Consider the following 14,844-nt stretch of genomic DNA (forward strand, 5'->3'; position numbering starts at 1 on the left):
CCTTTATAAGTCTGCACCCCCCACCCTCACTTGGAGCAGGTCAGCTCTGTGTCTCCCCAACTACAATCCCCAAGACCTCAAATAAAATCTTTAGTTGCTTTACAGCCTCGTTGTCTTGATTGCACTACTAATATTGGCAGGATGAATTGAAGAACACTTTTTGGAAGGGTGCAGAATTAAACGCATAAGTGTACTTAAAGCACTCCACCTGGTGCCTAGCATAGAGTGGGTGGATAATGTTGGCTGGCTGAAAGGCAAACTCTTCCTCACCTCCATCTTCTCCTGTCTCCACTCGTACCTAAAGCCTCTCGTCCACAGGGCCAGCATGTGTGGGCTAGCTGGGCCTCTAAGCCTCTCAGCCAGGAAGGGGCCAGGGTACGACAGGAAAGACAAGAAGTGGACGCCCACACACCTGGGCCCTCAGCCTTGTCCTCCAACAAAAGAGCCCTTTTGGACTCAGTTGTCCCATCTTAGAGTGGCTTGATTTTCTAAGCTAATCATCTGCCATTTTTTAAGGCTGCCTGAGTATCAGACCTTTTGTAAATTTGTAATATTTTGGTCAACCTTCATTTTTAAAGACATTCTTAAGAAACTTATCTATAAAGGGAATATTAGAAAATAATCACACACCTAATTAATGAGGCTTTCCTGAGAACCTAACTGATAAGAGTAATCGTGCCCCAAACATGGTAGCAATCTGTGCAACAAAAATACTGACTCTATCAGAGCACTGACTGAAAACAAAGATGGAAGAAATATTCAGAGCAGTCACCAAGAAACAAGTAACCAAATGTTGACATAAAAGGGGAAAACTGTAATTCTATAGTATTTTAGAAAGACCATTGTATGAAACTCCTTGATCAAAAAGTTGCTTGAAATCCCATTAGAAAAGAGAATACCAAATACAATTTTAGAGATTCAAAAAGCACAGTTAGCATGATAAAATGCCAAGTACAAAAACAAGCTTCAGGTTTTGTTAGAATGTTTACAAGAATCTTTCAGTAAGGAGAGAGAGTTTTATTGAAAAAGAATCATTAATTAATTACCCCACCTTGTCAGGATGCTTCAAGATGTGCCCTATTCTATCAGGTTCTGGTGATTACTATGGATCTTATAATCACCAAGTTTTTAGCAGGACTGTACACATCTATGGAAGTCAAAACACTGGGAGGGACACTGACAGTCCCTTAACATTGGGACATACAAGAAATAGGTCCAATATGAAGGGAGGAAGTCATTTATTTAAAGACAGCAAATATTGAATGTTTCCTTTATATGAAAAAAGGGGGACTGTAATGCCAGCTAGGAATGAGCACATATCCTCCAGATTCCTTTGAAGAAAGGAAAACCCAAAGGGCACATGGTTTACTTTTCAAACCTATAGAGTTCAAACAGGTATAAATAACGGTCTCCACACCAAGATCTCCATAATGCTTCTGAGGCATCCATATCCACCTCCCCAAACGTGAGACAATAATCCATAGAAAAGTGGGCAAGGTGTCCCAGAAAACAGGAATCTTAGACCAAATGGAGTAGGTGGAAGTCAATGGCATGCTGATAAATGGTTGATATCCAGCTCTCTGGGACAAAGAATGGAAAGAGGTGGGGTGGAAAGCCCTGAATTATAACATTTGCCAATATCTATGGTGTAAATATTCTACCCTGGCCAACTTCAAGCTACCAACATGAAGTCACTGAACATAAAATTGGGAACTGACGCATACAACGGGCCCTTGAGAACTGGTATCAGCACAAATTAGAATGGGTAAGAGGGAGACAAGGCAGTCACAGGGGTCTTTCATATGCAGGGCATAGAGATCTACAGGTAAGTACTGGTTACTGACTGACTATGGAAGGCATTATAATGGCCCGAAGAGATATCCATATTCTAATTCCAGAACCATGTAATTACCTTACATGGCAAAAGAGATTCTGCAGACATGATTAAATTAATGGTCCTGAGGTGGGAAAATTATGTAGTCACAGGGTCCTTAAGGGGAGAAAGAGAAATGATAGAGAAGGAGATATGACAGAGGTTGGATTGTGCCGTGGAAGGGAGCCATGAGCCAAGGATAACCTCTGGGAGCTAAAAAAAGGCAAGGAACAGATACTCCCCAGATCCTTCAACAGGAACATAGCTCTGCAAACACCTTGATTTGAGCCCTATAACATCTATTTCTTTAACATTTATTTATTTTTAGAGAGAGAGTACGTGCATGCAGGGGAGAGGCAGAGACAGAGAGAGAGAGAGAATCCCAAGCAGGCTCCACACTGTCAGCACAGAGCCCAACATGGGGCTCGATCCCCCGAATCATGAGATCATGGCGTGAGCCAAAATCAAGAGTCAGATGCTTAACGGACTCAGCCACCCAGGTACCCTATAACATCTCTCATTGATTTCTTAGCTCTAGAACCGTAAAATACAAAATGTGTATTGTTTAAAGCAACTAGGTTTGTGATTCCTTGTTACAGCAGCATTAAGAAACTAATACACTGATTAAACCCCAGGCTCATAAAAATGGAGGTGGAAAATAATATGCTAACATTAGGGACAAATAAAAACTATAAGACAGAAGTCACAAAATAGAGCCTTTCACCTCACCCCGGGTCAAATCAGACATGCAACTAAAAACCAGCTTTCAATAGCAGGAAATTTCATGTTTTAAAAAAATCTGATTTTTTTTTCAGGCTTGTCTGAGAAAACCAGGGCATCTGACCCCACTGGCCCCACACATCAGCTGAGGGGAGGTACAGCTGCCCAGGGCATGTGCCAAGCTCCCTGCACACTGCCCTCCTCAACAAGGCATGGCTGGTCTGATCCCTGGTGTATGAAAGTGGGAAACCCCTGCTCTAAACTGAGCTTGGTTGGAGCGTAAAGAGGGCAGATATGAGGGGACAGTCCCACACAACGGGAGGGTGGTCTCTCATCGCCCTCAACCTTTCTACTCTTTCCATGCCCGCCCACCCTGCGTGGGTTGGAATTCCAAAGAAGAGAGGAGATGACTCACATCTCCATCCCCCCCATTTCTCCCTGGAGCCTAGGCTGGTTTCCTGGGACTGCTGTGACAAATTACCACAAACCAGTGGCTCAAAACAAGACATCGATTCTCTCAGAGTTCTGGAGGCCAGAAGCCTGAAATCAAAATGTCAGTAGGGCCACATTCCCTCCAAAGGCTCTCGAGGAGAATCCATTCCTTGCCTCCTCCAGCTTCTGGTGGCTGCTGGTATTTCTTGTCTCTGTCTTCACCTCCTCCCTTCCTTGGGGAGTCTATACCTTCCTTTGTCTCTCTTTTGTAAAATGGCATTTAGAGCCCACTCGAATAATCCAGGGTAATCTCCTCATGTCAAAATCCTTAACTACACCTGCCAAGACCCTTTTTTCTAAATAAAAAGCATACAAATTCCAGCAATTAAGACTTGGTGCCTTCGGTGGCCATTATTCAACCTGCTTCAGTGTCCATCAGCTCCCTAGCCCAGGAGCCCAGGGCAGGGTAGGGGGCAGCAAAGACAGAGCCAGGGGAAGAAAGTCTGCCACTGACAGAGGCTGCCAATATGAGGAGTGGGGGAGACTCAGGAGCTAGGAGACCCCGCCTCCCTCTTAGTCACTGCCCTGCTGGAAAATCCTCTGGCTGCTTTCCCATGGCACCAGAAATAAAACCCTGCCTCCCTCTCAGACCCCAGGGCTGCCCCCCTCCCCTTGCCTCACCCACCCACTCCAGCCAGTCTGTCTCCTCTTACTCCCCAGCAGGGTGGGCTCCCCCTCCTCTCAAACCCAGCCAGGACCTCCTTAGAAAGGCCGTCCCCAACCCCCTACTCAGCATCATGGCTGTCTGATCTGCCCTTCTTTATGGCACTTGTCACTACCTGGAATTGCTCATCTTGTTCTACTTTGTTCTTGTTTGTCTCCCTCCACCAAACAGAAGCTCCAGGAAACCAGGGAACCTTGCCCAGCTAGATCTTGCAGCATCCTCCAAGCCCACAGAGCAGGTGCTCCAAATAATCAAAGCTAAATAAATGGCTTCCGCAGTTCACACCACTATGATGATTTCAAGTCCTGCCTGGGTACTGCTGTCTTCCACCTGGGCTTATTTTTGACAAAAATAAAATAGTTAATACATTATTCCTGGGTTTCCTTCAAATGTGCTCAGTTAAATCACTCATGTTAAAAAACTTTTCTAACCAATTAATGGTGCTGCCTTCCAGCTGGAGTACAAGAAGCCATTATGTTTTCTTTGAAATGCATTTTACCTAATTAGTTTCAAACGTTGATATTAATCCAGAAGTTCATTAGTAGGTGTGGCCCTTTGGTACTCACAACTGACCCCATACAACTTGGGGGAGTGGGGGGACAGCTGGGTAAAAACCTATCAGTGCCAACTTCAAAGGAAAGCAGGACATTTCAACAATTAAACAGATATTAGCTTTTGTTTATTATTATATGAAATACATATATATTTGGAACATTTAAACATCGTGAAAACATAAATTTTTAAAAATCACTAAATGTGAAGAAATGTTTTATTGCACGATCAATACTAAAAAGCCTAAAAGTTGGGAATACAAAGATCCCATCTTTCAAAGCCGCTGCTTCCTCAGTTGTAAAGTATCTTCTGCAAAGGGTGGATGTCAGGCTTCTTAAATTGTGCAGCCCCTCTCCCATCTCCCAAAAACTGAAAACGGGAAAATGAATATAAAACAGAGAGAAACAGAAGCACAGCTCTCAAATGGCATCCACAACCCAAAAAGGTGAGGAAAACCTAATCTGAGGAACCAGCACAGGCCTATTGAGATTATATTTAACAAAGTAAGGAAATTAAAGAGGGAATGAACACACACATGAACACACACACACACACACACACCTACCACTTATTATTACAATCACTTCTTTAAGGATATTTTAAATTTTTTTGATGTTTGTTTATTTTTGAGGGAGTGAGAGACAGAGTGTGAGTGGGGGAGGGGCAGAGAGAGAGGGAGAGACAGAATCAGAAGCAGGATCCAGGCCCTGAGCTGTCAGCACAGAGCCCGATGCAGGGCTCGAACTCACAGACTGTGAGATCATGACCTGAACCGAAGTTGGACGTTTAACCAACTGAGCCACCCAGGCATCCCTCTTTTAAGGATACTTTAAACACAAAAAGAAAAGCAAGCTGAGGATAAATAAGCTTAGCCCCTGAATGGGATATGTTTGCATGCATGAATGCCCCCTGCATTCTTCTTAGTTCTTTTTGGTTAATTGAGAATGGAGGAAACAAATTTACACCCACTGGCGCTGGGTTATGTTGAGTTTGGAAATTACTTGTGACAGGCCGAGTGGCAGAGGAAAAAGTAAAGAACACGTTATTCCACCTCCCACCCTCACTAGCTTTACTCATTTGGAAAAGAGGTAAGTCCCCCCCCCCACACACACACACACACCCAGGAAGGCATGGCAAAACCCAGCAAATGAATACAAGATCAATCTTGCCTTCTAAAATCAAAAAGGTCAAGTCTACACATACACAAGAGTATCTGAAGGGAGATGAAGCGGGGCAGAAACTTTGGCTCCCGCTTCAATCCAGCGGGATTGAATCCCTGTAGCTACTGGGGGTTGACATCAGCTAAGAGAGAGGACAGGGAGGGTACAGCATGCGTGGGAGGGGGCCGAAGGGGACAGAATGAGGTCCCAGTCACATTTCAGGTGATGGACGCTTGGCAGATGTCACATCTGTGGATCCCTCTTCCAGGGCACCGTGCTTCATGTAGGACTACCTGCTCTCATTGGGCTTGTTGGAAAGACTCCAGCCAAAGAACAGAAGGTCTGGGTCCTGCCCTCCAGCCCCTGTTGGTGTCAGCATCTGAGCACCAAATGGTAAAAACCATGGTGACCAATCTCACTCAATCATCAATATGAGTATTTAGGTATTACAAGACATAAAAACACTAGTGTTGCCATTTTTGTCTGCTACTGTCAACTCTAGACACTGGCATGGGGACACAGATCAGAGCTGCTTCTTCCTAACTATGGTGGGGTGGCCTTTGCATGCCCTGGGACGTTACATGGCTACCTAACTGTGAGCTGTTTAGAACAGAAGCGCCAACCACACCTCCTTAAAGCTCTAACACAGGCACCTTGTGAGGTTCCACATAAGACCTACAGTAGAGGGGTACCTGGGTGGCACAGTTGGTTAAGCATCCAACTCCTGATCTCAGCCCAGGTCATGATCTCACGGTTCATGGGTTCAAGCCCCGGATCGGGCTCTGCACTCATAGTGCAGAGCTTGCTTGGGATTCTGTCTCTCCCTCTCTGTGCCCCTCCCCTGCTTGTGCTCACTCTCTCTCTCTCTCAAAATAAAGAAATAAACTTAAAAAAAAAATACAGCAGAAAGCACTAGCTCATCAATGACAAGGACCACAGCAGAAAAAAACCCATTCACTTCTCCAATTCACCTTTAGTGACAGCCCACTAGGTACAAACCAGGTCCTGCCCTTTGGCTACAGACTGTGCCCCTTAGAGACCAGAGAGGATGCGCCACCCAATTGTCTCTCGATGTTGTGACTTAAAGAAGTTTAGAGCTCTTCTGTGTGTTTACTAATCAAAACAAAGGTATAGAAAATATTAACAGAGTGGCACTTGGAAATACTTCCAAAGACAAAATGTTAATGTTGGATGCTTGAGGCATGGTAAATGATGGGTCTAATGAATTGATTAAATCAGCCAGAGTCTTCTGGAATATGAGAATTTCCCCACAAGAATTGTTAAATTCTAGTTTCCTTCCTGCCAGAGGCACCTCACGTTTGTATGAGGCATTACAAGATGCTCCAAGGCACCATTCCAATAAGCTTGAACTCCAGGGTCCAAGGGATCTCAGTAAATACCTTTATCTCAGCATTCCCATTTAAAATCCCAAGGCTAAGAGCATTCCCAGCAAGGAAGGGTTGACCCAGTGGGCAGACCAGCCACTCATCTGATTCTTGGGGCCCCACTTCTTCTGGCATTTTGCTACTGAATGGACTCTGTCAACAGCAGGTGCCACTGAGGGACCCAAAGTCAGAGGCATCAAAGGCTTAAGGTTCCCCCCACCCCTCTCCCTCTCAGACACCAAGATAAATAAATATCCCCACACGTGATTTCATTTTTACTTCTATCCTAATGTCTTCTGCCATTAATATACAGTCCTCATTTCTATCTTTCCCCATCATTAGAGGAAAACCTGACAACTGTATGCCATTTGACTCTGTAGCTAGTGGTGTAAATCAAGACTGGTGATTCCGTATCCAATCCCTGCACTTGGCCACATGATAGAAGCAGCCACCCCCTAGAATTAGCATCATATCTCCAGGAATTCCTTAATTCAGCCTACATCGCCTGAGCAGTGCAAGGAGGACAGGAACTATCCTTAAGGCAAGGGCCACAGAGGAGAGAGGAACGCTGTTATCTTCCACAAGCAGACTCTGATGGAGACATCCATTAATGGAACAATAAACTGTGACCCAGGAAAAAGACCAAGGGAGCAATTGTTCCTGTATTATTGATGTTCCCCGGGGCTTGGGCTGGGGGTGGGGCTTTAATGGCCCAAATCCACGTAAATAGCCACACTAACATTATAGAAATACACTAATTAATACAGTCAGAGAGGGCCTGAAGAAAAGAGGTTTTATCATTTCTATTGAAACAATCCCATTAACAACCTTTCAAAAGGGTGAAAAATAAGGTTTTTAGGAAGCAAATGGCTTGAGCATTTTCCTAAAGGAAATGTGACCCGGTTTCAGAGACCAAGGGCCACACGTAGATGCATGTGTTAGTCCTCGGCCCTCTTCCCGGCCAAGAAAGCAGGTCATCTGGAAGCTCCACAAGGAACGACTGACAAGTGGATAGTCTCACCTTAGATCAACAACATCCCCAGTACATGCACAGGTTACAGGCTGTTTGTGAGGAAGCATGGAGACATGAGTGGTGAAGCTGCAAGCAGGGGTAAGGACGCACCCTGGAGGGCTTCCCGATCCCAGCACCTGCTCTAATGGCATCGCACATCATCTCATTAACCCAAGTAGAACCTCCCCTGAGGAGGGCACTGTCATCATCCTCACTTCACAGATGAGGACACTGAGCCTGGGGCCAGATACTGACCCCTCCCACCGCCCACACCTACCTGAGCACAGAACAGACTCGGAGCTGTAACCTGGCCTGTCTGGGCACTATTTGTTTTTTTTTTTTTTTTTTTTTAATTTTTTTTTTTCAACGTTTATTTATTTTTGGGACAGAGAGAGACAGAGCATGAACGGGGGAGGGGCAGAGAGAGAGGGAGACACAGAATCGGAAACAGGCTCCAGGCTCTGAGCCGTCAGCCCAGAGCCCGACGCGGGGCTCGAACTCACGGACCGCGAGATCGTGACCTGGCTGAAGTCGGACGCTTAACCGACTGCGCCACCCAGGCGCCCCGTCTGGGCACTATTTGTAAGGGGGGTTTCCCACTCCCTGAGCCTTAAAAATGTAAGACTCCTCCATGGGGCACCTGGGTGGCTCAATCAGTTAAGCGTCCGACTCTTGGTTTTGGCTCAAGTCATGATCTCACAGTTTGTCAGTTTGAGCCCCGCGTAGGGCTCTGTGCTGACAGTGTGGGCCTGCTTGGGAGTCTCTCTCTCTCCTCTCTCTCTGCCCCTCCCCCACTCACTCTGTCTCTCCCCAAAATAATAAATAAATAAATAAATGAGCTTAAAAAAATTTCTTTAATGAAAGACTCCTCAAAGAGTCTGAGGGACACCTTGGCAAGACAAAGGTGAGTGACCCCAAGACTTCTGTAGTGTTCACTGCGGTCCTCCTAGCTAAATAAGTTCATCTGGCTTCAATGTGCCTTTGCTTCATTGTGCACCTCACCTCCATTTTTTAACAAATACAATGCCTAAAAACCTACAATGTAAAAAAAAAAAAAAAACCAGAAAAAAGTGAAGTAATTTACATCTTATAAATACATTTTCATTAAACGATTTGTGAGTATCTTTTTTTAAATAACAGGTTCCCTTCCGTTAATTAGGCTTTAATTCATAGATGACTTATCAGCTGCAGTAGAGAAGCTAATGGCAGGGAAAGTTAAAACTAAAGAATTGAGTCACTGTCAACTAAGACAGCAATTAAGAACACCTAGACAATAGGAGGAAAGTACTCCATTTGTGAAAAACAAAGGGGTCTGAGTTTTGCATAGAAATTGAAGGAATATGTGTAGCATAGAGCAGGTTATGGGGTTCAGGGGTACGGTTCTGAAGTGCTGGTCACCTGCTCTTCTGAGAGGATGCAGAACAGAGAGGAACTGGCCGTCCAGAGGGCACAAGGGCATTCAGAAAAACTCTCCTTCTAAAAACGGCATCCTGTTTTGCACATTAGGTGGGCAGAAGCTTGCTAGCACACAATCCTGGCAAGACTGTAGGGAAACATGGTATCATTCGTGGTTGCTGGGGCACAAACTGACACCACCTCTCTCAGGGTTAAATTCGCAAGACTTTATCAACATCACCAATGCATACAGCCTTCTTCCCTACACAACCACTTCTAACCTGAAATAAAGGTGCCACACGTGAAATTATGCTTGTGCAAGGTATTCACAGTAGCATGTGTGGGTGACAGCAGAAGGCAGGTCTCTCAAAGACACCTGGTTAAAACTATAATGACCCACTCATGCAATGTCCTACCGTGCAGCTGTAAAAAGAACCGAGGAAGTATTTGTGCTCTAATATGGGAAGACCTTCAAAATGCATTCTTAAATGGGAAAAAAAACAGACTGAGAGCAATATATATAATGTGCCATAATTTATGTAAAGGAGAGAGAAACAAGTATAGATATGTGCAGTGGCTTGTATATGCATAAACATAGATCTAGAAGAATAAATTAATTATTAGTTATTACCTGTTTGGCTAGGGAGTAAGAACAGGGCACATGGAAAACAGGTGAGAAATAAACTTTTTCTGTGTTCTTTTATACTTTGTTGATGCTTTAATCAAATGTATTGCCTATTTTAAACACTGAATGAGGGGTGCCTGGGTGGCTCAGTTGGTTACACATCTGGCTTCAGCTCTGGTCATGATCTCACAGCCCAGGGGTTCGAGCCCCACATCAGGCTCTGCGCTGGTGTGGAGCCTGCTTGGGATTCTCGCTCTCTCTCTGCCCCTCCCCTGCTCATGCTCACTCTATCTCTCTTGAGAAAAATAAACTTTTTAAAAAAATATATTGAGTGATACTCAATAATCCCTTCCCATCATTACATATCCACTTCTATTAACATATCCCTTCTTTAAATCATCAGTCCCCCTTCTCAGGATACAGCCTATCAGTCATTTACACACTATCAAGAACTACTGGAATTCACTACCTCTCTCTTATGCCTGACTTATAGCCTCAGCAAAGGTTAGAAGATATGAGGGTAAACTTGGAAGGGAAAGCTTCAGGGAGCAGGCCAACTTGGGAGAAGGGTACATAAGGAAACAATGGACAACAGAAGGCCTTGACAACAGAAACCTGGTGGGTTTACTATATCCTCCCCCAGAGGCTTTCATGAATTGGCTGTGAGTCCCACATGGTATCATTCCAGGACATGATGAGGTACATTTCACCGTCTTTTCATGTCCATTATCTCATCTACTCTCCCAAAACCCAATTCATATCTGAATGATGAGGAAACAGGGTCTCCAGAAGTCCTGTCCTTATCAAGTTGACAAACCCATATAAAAAACACAGATCTTTTTTCTTAGGCAAATTTAAGCTATCTTACATCATGAGCTACATATTTTTGCATGGTAGATAAACAGATTTTTAAACTATATTTGTGAGTTTTCCTATAAAGAAATACACTAGGTCCTTTTATTACCTAGGAAACAACAGGTGTTTAGTTAACCTTACAGACTATTTTTTTTAAAGTTACCTCATTGTTAAGAAAAAAAAACCTAGAAGTTATTTCTCAACATCCTAATCTTACATGATGGAAAAGTCAGGGGCTGAGAAGCTGGGTCACAAGTGTCACCTCCAGCCTTCCCTGTATAAGGGACCCCTAATCTTCCTTACCTCTCTACTTTTTCCAGATCACTTATCACCTGTTGACAAACTTTATGTTTTTCTTATTTATTGTCCATCTTCCCCTCACTAGGGTATAAGCCCTACCAGGGCATGGATATTCTTTCCTATTCACTGATGGATCCTAAGGGCCTAGAATAGTACATGGTGTATAGTAGGTGCTCAATAAATACTTGCTAACTATATCACAAAATCAATGATCAAAAGTCCCCACTGGGTAAAAGATACACACGTGCATCATTTACCTCGAAAGGGTTCCTGATTTTTCAAACAGACGTAGATATCTGATAACGTAATGGAGGCAAGAAGACCACGGAAAACTTACACAACAAAATAATAAAAAGTTTAAGATCAGAAGTGCTTAGAGAAAGTGAACTCATACTTCAGGTTATCCTCTGGAGGGGTCTATTAAGGTACATTCCATTAATATAATCCATGGGACTGCCTGAGTCCAGGTTTTAAAAAGATCTTTGTTCTCAGAACAGACGATCCGATGAGAGATTCTACCATTACTAACTAAAGCTCCTGTCTTCCTTCCATCAGAGTTAAAAGCCTTTCACATTACGCTTTCTTTAAATAAAGTTGTAAAGGAGCATACATTGGAACAGAACGCTGGAAATGTAATTTAATGGGTGAACTCCCTTCAGCCTCACTCGGTACAGAATGGATACAGGAATAATTACTTCTGACCTCTATCTTCATTAGTTAAAAGTTCTGTGGAAAGTTCTCTCACATCCCCTGAGATGCAGCCCCAGTCTGAGCTTTAGTCTGCAGTGAGATCACCAGGTACAAACAAAGGGACGGGCAGGTGAGGCGTGATGGACAACTGACCTTATTAAAGGGCTTGTAAAGGGCCAAAATTATCTCCAGTCTTCTCTTGCTGCAGCCTCAGGGGTTGCCAATTATTTCAATGCATATCTTGAAATTCTCTAAAAAGTGTGTGAGCCCTCAGTCCAAGATGGTAAGCCCAATATGCATGGAAACTTCCCTCCCCACTTCATTCTCTACACCAAATATACTGGGATATTTGGGGGGGGGGGAGCTTATAGTAATTACCACCCACGCAGTGATGCTCTTAAACAAGGAAGGGAAATCTGTATAGACCATAACTGGATATGCCTCTCCAAAATGAAAGAAGGGAGGAGCCCACTGGAGGAGCCCCAAATGCTACTCGCTACCAAAAGCAGAGATGCTGGTGGAGTGACAGGGGAGGAACACCAGCAAGCCCACTCTAGGACCAGGACCAGATACTCCCTCCCTGGTGAAAGTGGGCATGGGGGGAGGGGGAGGGGCCACCCAAGTTCCCGGTCGGCACTGAAGGCTAACAGGGCCAAGTGGGGGCCATTCAGGGACCAACAAAGCTGACCCTTCCTTCCTAAGCCATTTAAGTAGGCTTGTTGGGGAGCGAGAGTTCCCCGGAGGACCCTTGAGGCAGACCAACATCTTGAAAGGCAGTTGGTCAACAATACCAACCAACTAAAGAAGTTCCAGAACACAGTCAGCACTCAGACTTTTTTAGAAAAAAAGTAGAGGAAATGCATCACCAAATCAAGTCAATAACACTGAGCTACCCCAACTTCAAAAGGGGCTGTGAATCACTGGGCTGGAGGGACAGGGGACATGAGAAGCAGGATTCATACTAAGGCAGTCACTCAGCCAGCTGGACTATAGATCACTTTTCTGGATACTAGATAAGTGTCACGGGTACAGATGTAACCCAGGAAAGTTAATCCAAAGTAATCTTGTGGAAACGCTTTCTGTCAGGGGGCTCCATCTCACAGCTCTCATGACGAGGCTACAGAGGGGAGATCTGTCACTTTCCCTTCATGCCATCAGCACTTTCCCTCGCTCTCTAGTGACCACGCTCCATGGCCCACTCCCCATACGGTGCAACATGCAGAGCCTCGTCCCTGACATTCCTGAGGTAACTCAGACAAATGCAAGTTTCTCCTCTCTGCTGGCCTGGAAGACTGCCACCAGGAATCTTATACCAACTTCCATTCATCCAGAAAGGCTGGCAGTGGGTTTGTGCATGGGAGAGAAATGCATTGTTCCAAGCTTCAGACACAGTATGGAAACGAATGTAAGAATTCATCCAAAAGAAATTTTTAAACACGGCCTAAATTTGTTCACGGTGCTGTTTCTTTTTAAATAAATGATTAAAATGCAAGGAGAGGACTGATCAGGATACAGTACTGCCAGATGATGAGCAAGCCCTGCTCTCTCACTTGCTGGGTGTGTGACTTTGGCAAATGGCAATGCTTCTGAACTTCACTTTCCTGGTGAGGAAGAGAGATCTTAGAACACATCTCCCAGGATTAGTGAGATAGTGCATGTACATGGTTTAATACATCGTTAAAGTGTTATAGTGAGAGCTCAGCACATAACAGCTCTCAATGGCAGACAGCGCCTAGAGGCTTAGTTAAACCTGTTCTTCCTACGAAATCAAGAGAACTACATTTCCCAGCCTCTTCTGCGGTGAAGTCAGTGCCGTGTGACCAGATTCTGGGCCACTGAATGGAAGCACAAGTGATATACATCATGTTCTGGCCTGGCCCCTAAAACATACTCTTCTACCCTGTGTCTAGCCCTGTTTGTCCACAGCTGGCCTATAGAGTGAGTCCTGCTGAGGGTTCCAGTAGGAAGTAGTGGAGCCACCAGATGAGAGGAGTCTAGGTCCCCAAGTCACTCCTTGCAAACACTGACCATGAACACACTATTCACTGCTAAACCAAGGAATATGCCATTATCACATTTCCTCTCTCGTGGACCTTTGTTTCTCCTAGTGTTAATAGCTGTCTTATATTTTCATTTGCTGATTCTTTTGCTCCTATCACATCACATGATCTACCAGCCTCCTCTCCTTTTTCTTTTGGAGACTCCACTCTGGATCCCTCATTCTTTCTACTCCAGCCAAAATGGAGTCTCCAGCTCATCATGCTGAAGCTTCCTGGGCCCTACAATGGATTGAATGTCCACTAGATTGCCATCGTCCAGTTGATAAAGAAGAAAAAGGATAAGCTTATGCCCCAGTCATTTCTGAGTATTATTACTCTACCCTTGTTCTTGATAAGAGTTTATTAGAGCACAGAAACCTAGATTGGAAGTTATATTTCTGGTAGATTATCTACTAGCTGCCACTGTTACTGTTGAGAAGTTTCGATGCCAATCAGATTCTGGATTCTTTCCCTGGAAACTTTAGAACTGTCTTTCTATCCCTGGTGTTTCAACCCTCACTCCAACATGCCTTCGTATAGCTCCCTAACTATTACTTTCCCCTATTATGCTAGGTGAGATTTTTCCCATCTTGAGACTCCTGTCTTCAGTTCTGGAAAACTCTTTTATATCTGTGATAATTTCTTCCCTTCTTTTTTTTTGTGCGAGAGAGAGCGTGAGCCAGGGAGGGGCAGAGGTGGGGGGGGGGGTGCTCTGTGCTGACAGCAGCAAGCCCGATGTGGGGTTTGAACGGCCCATGAACCATGAGATCATGACCTGAGCCTAAGTCAGATGCTCAACCAACAGCCACCCAGGCAGCCCCCTCCCCTCTCTTCACTGTGGGGCTATGGTTAGTCAGATGTTACATCACCTAGATCAGTCTCTTGACTTTCTATTCTTTTCTTACCTGTTTCTATATCTTTGCCATTTTTGTCTACTTAAAGGCAATGTTCCTAATTTTATCTTCCAAACCATCTATTGAATTTTTTATTTTGGCTATCACTTTTCATTTCCAAGTATTTTTTCCTTTTTCTTCATATTCTTTTATAGCTTCCCACTCTTTGTTATCCTCAATATATTCTTC

At 44.4% G+C, this 14,844-nt stretch overlaps 1 protein-coding gene across 5 annotated transcripts in view; it reads right to left on the reverse strand.

Annotated features, from left to right (window-relative positions):
- The window catches only part of CACNA2D3 (calcium voltage-gated channel auxiliary subunit alpha2delta 3), an 863,963-nt gene that overhangs the window by 769,661 nt on the left and 79,458 nt on the right, over positions 1 to 14,844 (reverse strand). The window lies entirely within an intron of this gene.

The sequence above is a fragment of the Puma concolor genome, chromosome A2 (genome assembly GCF_028749965.1).
Source record: "Puma concolor isolate L17-30 chromosome A2, mPumCon1.1.hap2, whole genome shotgun sequence".
Classification (NCBI taxonomy): domain Eukaryota; kingdom Metazoa; phylum Chordata; class Mammalia; order Carnivora; family Felidae; genus Puma; species Puma concolor.